Source organism: Achroia grisella, unplaced genomic scaffold (assembly GCF_030625045.1).
Source record: "Achroia grisella isolate CSIRO2021 unplaced genomic scaffold, CSIRO_AGI_Agris_v1 utg821, whole genome shotgun sequence".
NCBI classification, from domain to species: Eukaryota; Metazoa; Arthropoda; class Insecta; order Lepidoptera; family Pyralidae; genus Achroia; species Achroia grisella.
In genome coordinates this window covers 1,524,117-1,537,480 of record NW_026713035.1, presented here as the reverse complement: position 1 = coordinate 1,537,480, position 13,364 = coordinate 1,524,117, and the positions used below count along the sequence as shown (strand labels likewise).

The following is a 13,364-nucleotide window of genomic DNA, read 5'->3' as shown; positions in this document are numbered from 1 at the left end:
TGTAGCAAATCGTTAACAAAGAATAACTTCTCGACAACGAGCTATGATAATTTAGTAGAATAGTCCATTATTACAATTGTTTACTGTTTCTGCAACAAACATAATTTAATTTCTTAATAGCAACCTTCACTTTATTACTGATACAGTCAATATTTCTAGAGTATCTTTCGTGTATCGAAAATTTTATATCTTTAACATAAACGTTCCAACAATTTAAATGCTTGTCGTCCTATTGAATCCTAAATTTATTTTTATTATCATCACTCAATGAAGTAAGAGTCCCACTTATTCAGTAATTCCTTCTATAGCACTATCATTATACTACTCTGTAAGACTATTATTATCGAAACATCCTTATCAAATAGTACTTCGAGCAAAGTGACCGACGCATGCCCACACATGTAATTTTACGAAATAATAAATCAAAGAAATTTGATCAAGATTATAATAAATGAAGGCACTTAACCTCAGTGACTGCAATTATACGCATTACGCATAACATCATTTCAGACAATTACCTTCTCAATCTTAATTCGACAAGGTAGCTTACCTCCACATCAGTCGTAAATCTTAGTACAACGGTACTGAAGTTGGACAAGTTAACGCTTGATTTGGAATACAAACGCAGGAATGTGGCTTAGATCGGGCGTTAGTGACGCAAGGCTGTTCGAGGCTTACTCCAAGTGCCTAAATAACTCTGCCTTATACGTTATAATTTGTTTAATATTGTTTGCCAATCATTACAATAAGGGCTTGATTTAGCTTGCACGCCTAGCTTTGTTATTGTTGAAGTTCAGGGTTAAGATCTAAATAATCTAAGTATCTTAGACTTGATATTTTAATAAAAAAAATGCAGTAAAATTATTTTACTAAAATGTTATTTTAAACTATCCAACTAAATGTAAATTAGTAGATATATATTTATATTTATACCAGGTATCTGGTAGACCGTAGTTAACTGTTACATATTCTATCATCCATACCAACTGTATAGCCTGTGAATATTATTCATTTATTCAGCAATACAATGGATAGACTTAAGAGATAGTCATTTCAAAGCCATAACAAGTAGTATTTCCAATATAACAAAAAAGTCTAATTATTGATAACAACCATTGTCCGATGAACCTGTTATCTCCTATTCACGTCAGTTTCGGAAGGTCATTTCTTAAAGCGTTTGAAATCTTGAACTTGACTACCTTCTATGAACTAAAAAAAATTGTTCCAATTTTGACGGAATGCTGTTCGTTAGATCAACCTAACAAACTTTCTTATTTGGAGATATAAAGGTAGGTACAACGGCATTACAAAATTAAGGAGGAAGGCATCCACGGTAATCAAAATAATGTCAAAAATATTACTGTTGCATCAAAATGAACATTTATTACTTGTTTGAGATAAAAAGATATGAAGAATAGATTGATAGGTGATTACTTAATAAATATATGACCCTTATAGATTAATTTAAATCAAATTCGATTATATATTTATTACTCCACAAGTTTTATTGCCATAAACTATGTCCTCGTAATCTCAAGTTACAGATATAAAATTCCTCAGACATATGCAACTAATAACCAGTTGTATTATTTCGAAACTCCACCATTATTGTGTTATCCACTGCTATATTGACTTTATCATGAGACCGTTACTACGTAGTTTAATAGATTTTAGGAAACCGTTTGTAATTAACAACTTGGTTAGGTAATTTTACAAGCTGAAGGCAAAATAACACCTTGTTAATAATTATGTTATACGTTATAGTTGGGAAAATTATTCAATGTTAAACATATAATATGAAGTTGTAAAATATTTAAATAGTTGAACAGAATATTTAGATGGAAAACACAAAATGCACAATAATCGTTCCCACGTAGCTACAATAGTATGTAAATACGATGAATTAAACATATTTTAATCTTGTACGAGAGACATTCTTTAGTAGATACAAGCCACCACCCGCAGAGCTCTGACGTAGTCATAAACCAAAACAGGTGTTTCCATTACTGTATATTAATACAATATAATATTTAATACATTACTAGATTTAGATATATAAGTACAGTTCCACAATCCAATTAAGGCCTAATTTGCAATTCTGAATCCAGCAAAGAGCGTATGCTATGTATTTTCGTAATTGCAATGATCATATTTATTAGGATTTTGGGATCTTTTAATTTAAAAGATTTTGAGATAAATCCTATTTACTTGATTTGTAAATTAATTGTCCATACTATCATAATGAACCAAATGATGTTTCATGTCATCTGTATTACTTTGGAGTTTCTCTGGATGTACCCATTAATGGCCATTCAATTGTTCAAGTATTGCAATGTTGTTACTGCAAATATTATACTTATATCTAACCACTGCTGGTTAAGACCGTAACTATCCAATAGCTTCGTTCATATGTCCAATGCCTTTATTTTTCGTACATATATAGTACCTTGCAAATACCCTTTCATGGACTCACACTGCATTAGTAGTCCTTCTATTTCAGAAGTTTTGTACATAAATTAATACAGCTGAATAGATAGCATGATGACTAGTTTTTGAAAAGAAGATTTGTAAAAGATTTGTTTGTGAGTGAAAGTCAGTTTGGATAATTGTTTAAATAAAAAACCACAACGGTTTTCCTATAGCTGTGGTGTTCGGAGGTGTATGTTTATATTCATTGGTAAGATGGACATACTTTCTTCTTCTGTCGTTCACTCTTGGCAGAATGGTCGTGGTTTTTATGATGGTATATCTTGTGGTACGGTATCGTTGTGGTCTTTGGCGATAGAGCTCCTTGCAATTTGTCTCTACCTTGTACGGTTTTAGTCTGCACGAGAACATTGTACAATGGACATACTAAAGATAATCATAAAAAGGTTATTAACACCAATTCCAATAATGAAAAACATTATACTATTCAGAGCTGCACGGCGTAAACCTATCAATCCACGGTCAATCCCAAACAATGCAATTCACAATTAATTGTAACTTATGACATTACAACTCTGCTATTCATGATGTCATTCTGGGACAAGAACGGTTAGCACGCGGAGGCTATAAAAACACTTCAGCTGACTATGTCGAACTAAATGTGCCTCACGACTAGGACATAGCTATGCAATATAGAAATATGTGTCAGATGCAATTGATTAGTATACTTTATTGCATATAAATCGGTTTACAATGGTTTAAAATAAAACAATTCATACTCCTAACTTATTCATTTCAATAGTTTCCATTCCATCACAATTGTATAGGACCTACTATATTATCAATACACTATTCCAACCAAAGAAGTCATAAGTCTGCCTATTAAGTTCCGAAGAAACTACCATCCTTATTTTGTCTATAACAATCTCCTATCTACTATATTGTCTAAGTTGTGATCAAAATTTTTAAACTGTTAATAATTATGATCACTACTTTGTTAGACTTTTTAATAAGTTCTAGATTATTATTATACTATGCATATTATATTTTAACATCTAAAATGATACCAAGACTAATAGTAACACTACAGTGTTATAAATCTGCAAGTTAAGTCATTGAATAGACATTTAAATCTCTAAAATATCTTCCACGTACATTAATCCAGTTCTATTGACGGCTTGCTGACTTGCTGTGAATCCTGAATGCTTACTGTCAACGACCGAGCGAGAAGCTAATGAGCAGATTAGCGGAAAATAAATACAGATCAACCTCAGCGAAGGGAATAAGTAAATGAGAACCTGCTCGTTGTTAGTGCTGTAATGTCAGTGAAACTAAATATAATCATGACATTTCATAACTGGATTTAAACTGAGTTAGCAAATACATGTTCTTTTGTACTGTTCCATTTTCATTTAGTACTATTAACTTAGCTTATAGATAGCTAAATGTTAGCATTATAAACCGGAGGAAATTACAGTACCTTTGTCAATTAATACAAAATAAAATACGAAGTATGGTCTCTTGCAACTGATGACACAAGGAAAATAGTATAATATAATATATTAGCTAAAGTACTAAAGACAGTGGTCAACTAAAGGACAGCTACAGAAATTAGATAGAGAGCTTCTATAGGCAAATGCATTGGCGTATTTTTTATAAACCTTATGAATCTCAACTCTCTCACTTCAGGCGTTAATACTACTTAATACTATATTGAATGGTTACAAATGCATTGTGCAAACCCAATTGTACCAATTCTAACAAAACTAGAATGGTGGCTCAGTCTTCAGAAGGAAACTATGAATATTTTGATAGCAAACAATCATCAAAATAACATAAAACCTTGGGAAGCTTCTTGGTACGAATTTTTAGTAGTCGGTTGAAATCATACAAACAGTAGTAAATTCCTGTAAATCCTAATCGAAATATATAGTAATAACTTATCTTAATTACAATTTTGCAATGTAATAAACAATTTCACCAATCGACATCAGTGGGCGGTAATAGGCAGTCAATTTAGTTATATGATATCGTAGATCGATCGAATGAAATTAAAACTGTACTTAATATTGACCCAGACTTTCACAAATATAAAATAAAATAGTGTAAGTTATGATTTTGTGTATATGATACTAAATATTTAATTAATTTGACGGCTTCGGTAGTCGAGCAGTTAAACAGACAGCTTTACTCCCGATGGTCGCGGGATCGATTCCTCGCACGGTGCAAACATTTGTATGAATATGAGCATTGATATCGGTCTGGGTGTTTCCTATGTATATAATATAAGTATTTACAAAAAAAAGTATTTATATCAGTTATGTAGTACCTATAAACTATCCATAACAAAAAAGAGTCCATTTTGTATGGCGATACAAATATTTAATAAGCTTCCTGACGATATAAGAACCCTCTCTGGAATATTATTTAAAAGAAAACTGCATGAATGGTTAGTTTCCAAAGAGTTTTTGGAATATTAAAATAATAAATTGTTCCTCATGACATTTAGATTTATATACATATTGACATATACCTACATACAATAATTCATAATTATATAAACAACCGATTATTTAATTAACTTAAAATTTGTACGCTTGATATAAGCAGATTTTGTAAGGGCCATGTTTTTGTATAACATCATATATGTATGTACCCAAAATCTATTGCAAATAAATTTATTATTATTATTATTATTATAACACAAGCTCTGCTTACTGTGTGACTAGACGACGCTATGTTAATTGTTCAGGGTTATTTATTATTTATTAAATAGTGTACGGAATGCAGCTTTATGATGATAATATTCGCTTTAACAAGGTGCAATCAGAATCGATACAACTCTGAGGACCAATAACTTGAATTGATCATAAGTATTATGTAAACATAAACCTGTTACAACCAAATGTAATGTATTATTATTAGAAATATTAATTGATAGATGTTGAACATAATGTAGGTAGTGGTGATAAAGAATAATTTAATTAGGGAGTGTTTGACATATAAATCTAATACTGAAATTGAAAATTGACGTAAGTAAAATAATTAAAAAATATAAGCTCGTTCGAATATTTTATATACGTGTAACTATATTACTTTACTATAACTATTTTCTAGTAATATGTTTAAATCATAATCACTTGTATCACAAGTAAATAAGGTTTATTCTTATTAATCGCAGGAAGCGCGAATACGTAAAGGTAAATTGCAAACTGGTTATGATAGATAGGCGAGATATTTTTTGTCAGTACCACTTTCTTGTACGCTATTTATTGAAATATTAAAAATCAAACTAATTTCAATCTTACTAACAATGAAATAAGTTATAAAACGATTATTAATAACTAACGTATTAAAATTTGCGCAATATTCTAAGATTATTAGTATATGGAAATGTAGTCCCCAGTGTAATATTAAGGAAAGTAGGTATATTAATCATGAATATTGCAATTACAGCCAGAATCTATAAATTAATTAAAGTGATATATATTTATAACGAAGTCTTATGCAATATTATGCAGTCTTATCAATGTATTTTATTACCTCTATAATATTAAAATTTCTTAACATTACTTCAACTATAGCGAAAATATGGTGAAAATATTAAATCTCCATCTTTAGGTCTACAAACGGTTTTTATCAAATCCATTTTATGATAAGATCTGACTCAAAAATTATTTGCAAGATTTGTACCAAGTTACTGAATAATTTAAAAACATATAAAAAGTTATAAAATTAATTATTAAAATAGACCTTCTCCTACTTATGAAATACATAGTTTTAATCTTCGGTAATATTAAACTAAATGATTAGGATTGAAATATTTTAAAATAATAAGAATCATACAATAGTAATCATTATATGATTTAATTACTACTGTACCGAATCTAATTATTGGAAATAATTTAGCTTTCAACTAAATTTATCGTTGAGCTTCGATACATACACACATTTTCCACATTCATTGAGCAATAAGCGCTAATTAAAAGTTCACATAAAATAACGCTTGGTAACTAACTCGTTACACAGGCATTTCGTAAACTGTCCGGCCACATATCATGAACGTCTAATTGAGCTGTTGTAGATATTCGTGTAATGCCCCTCACGACCGCATCAGATGTACATAAAAATGTCTAAATGTAATCGCATGATTATAAATTAATAGTATAGGCGTTTACACAAAAATTTGTAATCAGATAACATAAATTATTATTTATTGGTGTTAGTTATTGCTATATCTAAGCATACGTAAGCCATTTCGAGGTAGAATACATTATAGGTATTGACATTTTACATATCGTATTTTTAAGTATAATAGACATTCCTGTATTTTAACCTAAGTATATGAATATGTAATATATGGTATAGGAATTAAACAACCTGTCTACAAAAACAAGAAAAATTACTAAAAAGAAAAATTTAACGAGAAAAACTAGCGCTAAGTTACTTATAACAGACAATACAATAGATCAACTGAGTAGGAATACAGAGAATTGTTGAAACATTATGTTACATTCAAAATACTTAAGTAATTTGAAATCTATATAATAAAATACTCACGCAGCAATTCCAAGTCCAAAGTATTCGCATTACTAAATTATCTTTTCCAGCTTTCCCATCTGAAACAAAAAAAAACAGTAAATGTAATGACTTAACAAAAATAAAGTTAACGTATCCAGAAAATAAACTTCTGAATCCTTATACATATAGCACACTTCGAAATGAGTTACGATAAGGTGTCAACGCACTAAGATCGGATCTCTTCCTTAACAGCAGCGCGCAAAAAGGCGTTGCATCATGGATCCTTGAGGTCAGCTCCCAACATTGTCTCATACAATGGTGATTGTGAGAAAGAATAAACAATAGAATCGTCGAACAATTAGCAGTGCCAATTAAATATTTGTTTAAAGTAGTATTGTTTGTTTGATTAAATGAAAGAGATGCACGAAATAATGAGGGTAATTGGTCACTCTATAAAGGGAAGCAATAACTCTTCTAATATATTTGTTGTCGCATTCGATACAAGATACTACTGTTATATATTGAGCTTTTATAACCTTATTTATTATAATATAACAAACGCAGTGCAACTTTACAAGACCATGTTACCAAACAAGGAACAAACATCAGACAACGTTTTGTACGTGTATGAGAAGTAAAATATTTGTATAAGGATCTTTATGCTTATACAAATATTATGCTTCACCTATGGATCACATTTTATTTTGGCGTAGATTCTTATTACACAAATATATCTGGTTTTATAATTTAAAAATAAAGTAAACAAAAGAAACGTATACAAACAACACAATGAAAACTTTCGTAATTACCAAAACCTGACGAGTTAATTGTGACAATTTTTGAACAATGAACAATATACTATCCGTAACGACCTAGGACATATAGATAATCTCTTCCTATTGACAGTTAGTTAAAATATATATACTCTTATGTAATTTGAGAGACACGTAAAATAAAATTTGTAGCATAATAACACTATAATGTTTGATCATGTTGCAATTGACAAAAATACTTAAGAATTTAAAAAAAATTATCTATGTACCTATACCATACTATACTACAAGTAAACCTGATATAAAATAAAAGCACCCTTGCATAAGTGATGTCAACGGTGACCAGTGGAGTGCAGAGTTGTGAGTGGGAGTCAGGTAGGCGTGGGAACCGGTTACTCATGACTCACTCATTTATACATAATTTGGTAGTCTGAGTTGCGTCAGGAAATATATAGATTGCCGATCAACCGGAAAGTGAAATGGAAAAAATATTCACTTTAAGGATGAATGTGCTGGGCGCTGTCGGATGTCGGTTGTCTGCCACTTTGATGACAGGCTCGCCTGTTTCTGTATTCAATTCTGTTTCATGATTGTATCAAAGGTGATCGCTTATGCCATGTACATATAGTTTTCACATTTAAATATTAGCATTTTCTATAGCTATTAATAGTTTAATTAGACTATCTAATTATGTTCCATTAATGATTAGAATGAAGTCATTAAAAAAGTAATGAAATATATTTAAATCTACTAAAAACTTAGGAATAATTTTATACAACAGTAAGTTAACGGATAAAACCGTTATCAATCCATATCCTTCAGTTTAAAATAATATCCATGAAATCGATAGTCTACTAAAACAAAAACTTAATACAAAAAATCTCACCAACAGTTCTGGACAATCGATTCAATCTTTCGAAATAACTGTATTCAAAATTGATTTACATATCGATATTGCGAATCGTCATGTGAGAGGACGGTTCTGACTGAACGTACATAACATCGAACGAAGCAGTCCTCATTACAAACATTTGACTTTCGCTGTCGCTGCGTGGGCGAGGGGAGTGACTGGTCACAAGTCGATCAAACAAACATGAACAGGTTGAATAAATAAATAAAATTGTGTTATAATAAACAATCAATATACAATGGATGATCATACAAATTGTTGGTACGTAATAGTAAGGGAAAGTCCAAATGAAGTGTAAGTTCGCAAGATTAGAGATCAGTCAAGTACCTTGTTTTTGATTTAATGTTCTTCTCAGCAGGTAATAAAAACGTAATAGGATGCAAAAAGGATAAAGACATATGAAGACACACACTAGTATACTTAAAAACTTATATGTTCTTCTGCTTGAGTTCCATACTAGTTGCATGTTAGTTAGGTTTTTGTCTATATTAGAGACCAGAGGGTACCTACTTAAAAAAAAAATACATTATGGAACTGTCAAAGTCAACTCACAATCAAAAGTGGTATCAATTCGATCCGATGTCATAAACCGTAAAATATATCTTTGTTCGTATCGTTACAGCCGGAGTATAGATCAAAGAAGAAATTGTTTTTAGGTAATAAAATTTACTGCTTTGCACAAATGTAAACTATTATTTCTGGTTCAATTTCATGACATATATTTAATTTGTTAAAACTAAAATAAAATAAATAAAATTTAAGAGGTTATTTTCCTCTCCTGAAGCAAACAGTTCACCATCTTTATTTCTATTTATAAACTAAATGCAATATGTAAAAACCCTATTTATAAAGCACTTCAACATTGTCCAGCAAAAGGCAAAGGCTTCGGAATCGTAAATCTTACAAGGTATGGTTTATTTCATACTGTCATCCAGTAAACTAAACAAGTTATAGGTGTTACCGATGTTTCCAGTTATTGGCGGTTATTGTCTTCACAACACGTCTGGTTGCCAAACGTCCCACTTAAAGACTTAAGAACAAAGAACCAATTTCAGAAAGGACGCACTCTACAATGCTAAAAGGCAACTTATTATACGTTCATAATAAAGTAAAGTAAAGTAAAAAGTTGTCTCTACTCTGTGTGCTTTTTAAAAATAGAACTAATTGTATTTTTACTATCAATTTAATTGAATATCATTAATAGTTAAAGAGAATTGATTTTATCTCTGAGGTACTGGCATATTATTTTTTTTTAATTTTAAGTTTCATAGTAGATTGAATAAATAATAAAGTATTGACTGAATAAAGAGATTGCCTTTTAACATTGAAATGGAATAAACGATTTTACCAACCAACTACTGTTGTCACAGGAATATTTGTATATTACGACAATGACTTTATAATTTAATTTTCTGTTACGCCTACAAGTTATTGAAACAATTTTTATATATTTTCATTTGTTTAATGTAAATTATTGGCATATTTTGTGTTCTTGTAATGCAATACCTAGTACCAAAAAAATATTGTTCTAGGTTGTAAAGTGGAGGTAAAATACATGAATACTAATTGGCTAATTCTTTATACTTCTGAACTATATTATATAACATTAGTACGATTTCCAATATGACAGAAATGAATGAATGACGTGCTAAAGCCGTGCGTTAATGACTTCATATCACGCTTTCTGATCCAGTAACCAGTATTCACACTCTATAAACACTTGTATAATATTCCTTTAAAATGACCTTACCAATCGGTAAACCATTGACAGTATTAATGAATATCAAACAGTTTCTATCCGCCTCTAAGAAATGTCCAACTCATAAATTTTGCAACTAACTTGCCGTTAATATTTACTATAGTTTCAAGGAGAAATCAGCCATATTTAACATTAAATATCGCATGAATTTAATTTTGATAATATCTCGAGATAGATAATAAAGATTAACAAGTAAAAAGAGACCGACTAAATGTATATACACTAAAATAGCCCAGGGACAATCGTGAGTTTTACATCATCCTAACGATCAATCCTACTTGCAGAATATATCTATAATATAATAATAGAAGTTTTTATTCTTTTATAGATTTGTTAATTTTAAAGAGGCATACATCCTAAGTTGTTTTTCTCTTCGACAGTTAAACAACAATATTTATAATAATATAAATTTCATGATTCAAACGTGACTCGAGATGTAAGATTGGGTTCCTTGTCTATTAAGTTAACAAATTAATTTATAATTTTTAATGATTTGTATTTTAAATCTTAGATCAGAAGTCATCTGTTTTACTTATTTAAACTATATGTGAAGTTAATTTAAGGCACAGTTAAGGTTAATACTGTTTAAGAATACAAATATTACTTTGGATATACTCGACCACGCTATAGAACTGTGGCTCAGTAATTACTTTATTTATTTGGACCTTGCATATATAAATATTTGACGAGAAAATATATTGCAGCACATGTACTAACAACTTTTATTTATAGGCTGTCTTTTATAACAATAAAAGCAGTTGTAGCGGGTAATGTTTATGTAGTATTGGTGTAAATTCCAATTGAACGCTTAATTGATACTTGAATCAAATTCGCCGCTGTTATTCAATTTTTCTTTCCTATAATAAGCATTATCAAATAAATTTAAATAATCTTAACATCACTATATAATTTAACCGCATTGATTACATAAGTTCACTTAGATTACATAGTAAGCGCAACATCATTAGTTCGACACTTGTATACAGTATATTCGTAGTGTAATATCAAATTAAAATTAAGACACGAATCTCAATTACACCTTTCATTTGCAATGCATTTAAGCGTCTATAAAATAGACGAGCAATCATCGTATGTGTCGCTACCTTAATGTAATAATTACAGCCGTATATGAACACGGTACATGAATCAAGGCCCATTATGCTGGCAATTGTAATAAAAATAACTTTATCTGAATGGATAGTTATAACGTCTGTGAATTTACAGTTACGTTACTTAACATTTAATGTATGTAAGTTAAGAAGACTGTCAATGGACTGTGACAATACGATTATTACATTCGGTCCTATAAAATGTTATGATTTTAAACGAATTGCTTTTTGGTGGGTATGATGCTGAGAAATAATCTATTGTTGCATCTATTGCGTATGAGTTCTCGAATATTTCTGACCAAAATCAACTCAAGAACCCGCACGAAACGAGATTACCGATGCTTTTCCCAAATACATACTTACTTCTTAGATGCCTATTGTACTTCAAAAGATAACAGGGTCAAATTCACAAGATTTTGTGCTTAATACTTCCGACTTTTTGTGACTTTTTTTTAGTGTGTACATGTGTAAATAGGAGATATACCGTTTACCATAGGAGTTTAATCATTACCATGGGCAGTGGCTACGGAGTAAAAAACAATTCAAAACTGAATTAAGATTATTCTCGTCTAAAATTTATTTATTAAGGTTGCAATGCTAGACGAACGAGGCTGTTATAGATCATTTTGAAAGAAATACCCACTAAACTACAAAGGCAATCGTTATTACATAGCTACGTAACATAATCGAATAACGTTTAATTTAGGAAAAAAACTAAATTAAACTAAATGACGACATCATCAGTTGAAGCAGTTATTTGAAGTGAAACGGATTTTTTGTTACAGTTTTTCATCCTAATATAAAGCTTGTATTCGCCTTAAGCGCAATAGCACGGCTATTGCTCTACCAATTATTGATAACAGTAGCTATTTTGCACTAGATACTGTTATTGGCTTGCAGCTCCAATTTTCAAATCGTATTTCTAGATTGCCTTAGATATTGAATAATCTTTCTCGTGCTCAGTAAACCCGATTGTGTGTTTAACGGGGCATTTCTTCATTGCTTTTTCCCTAGCACCTATAGTAATATTACCACGGTTCGTAATAAAATTGACTCTTAACTCAAGTACTAAAACCTAGTCTCGTAGATGGTAGACAGAGAGAACTGAATGCGAAAGTATATAAGTAAGATATTACATATTGTATAGACTTTCGTATTATAGTCTAGACTTATGTCCTACTCTGGGCTTTGAGATACGAGCAACATATATATAGGTATATAAGTAGATAGCTAAATAGCATTATTCCTAATAACTAGTTTCATATAGGAAATTAAACCCTAATACCTAACGGTTAGAGAAACTATCGACTACTGCTTGAGACATAAATAGATTTTTTTATAAACTTTTTCTATACCTACTGCCTTGATGTATTTTTTGTCTTATTTTAAAAAGAAATAAATTCAATAATCAAAATAAAAGTCACGATCGGCGGTATCAACTAGAAGCTGACTTAAAAAGAATTTTCTCGAACCATTCTCTTGTCACTTACATTGTGCTGACAGGTCTTGCATAGTTTTTGCTTGCTACTAAACGATTTAAGGACACACAGCTACGGAAATATAAGAAATTTCTGGAAAATGCGTAAACCTAACCTTATAAATAAAGATTAATATTACGATATCTATAGGATTAGAATTTTCAACTAAATAAAACTAAATTTCACACAATGTGATATCTATATTGATATGAAACTTAAATGGGATATACAAGGAGTAAGTTGGCCTTAAAAAATACGATTAACTAGAAAACTCTTTTTAAAATATTATTAAACTAGTTTCAGCATCGGCGAGGAAGTTACATTATACATATACACACAAAATACGCAGTGGAAATGAGAACTACGTCGGTTTTTAATTGAGCTGAA

The 13,364-nt window shown here is 30.3% G+C and overlaps 1 protein-coding gene across 1 annotated transcript in view; it reads right to left on the bottom strand.

Moving 5' to 3' along the window:
* LOC131852086 (cadherin-99C) overlaps positions 1–13,364 on the bottom strand; it is a 147,514-nt gene that overhangs the window by 46,341 nt on the left and 87,809 nt on the right. The window contains exon 3 of the mRNA XM_059202707.1: positions 6,988–7,046. The gene's annotated coding sequence lies outside the window, so the exon portion shown is untranslated. The remainder of the gene's footprint in view (positions 1–6,987; positions 7,047–13,364) is intronic.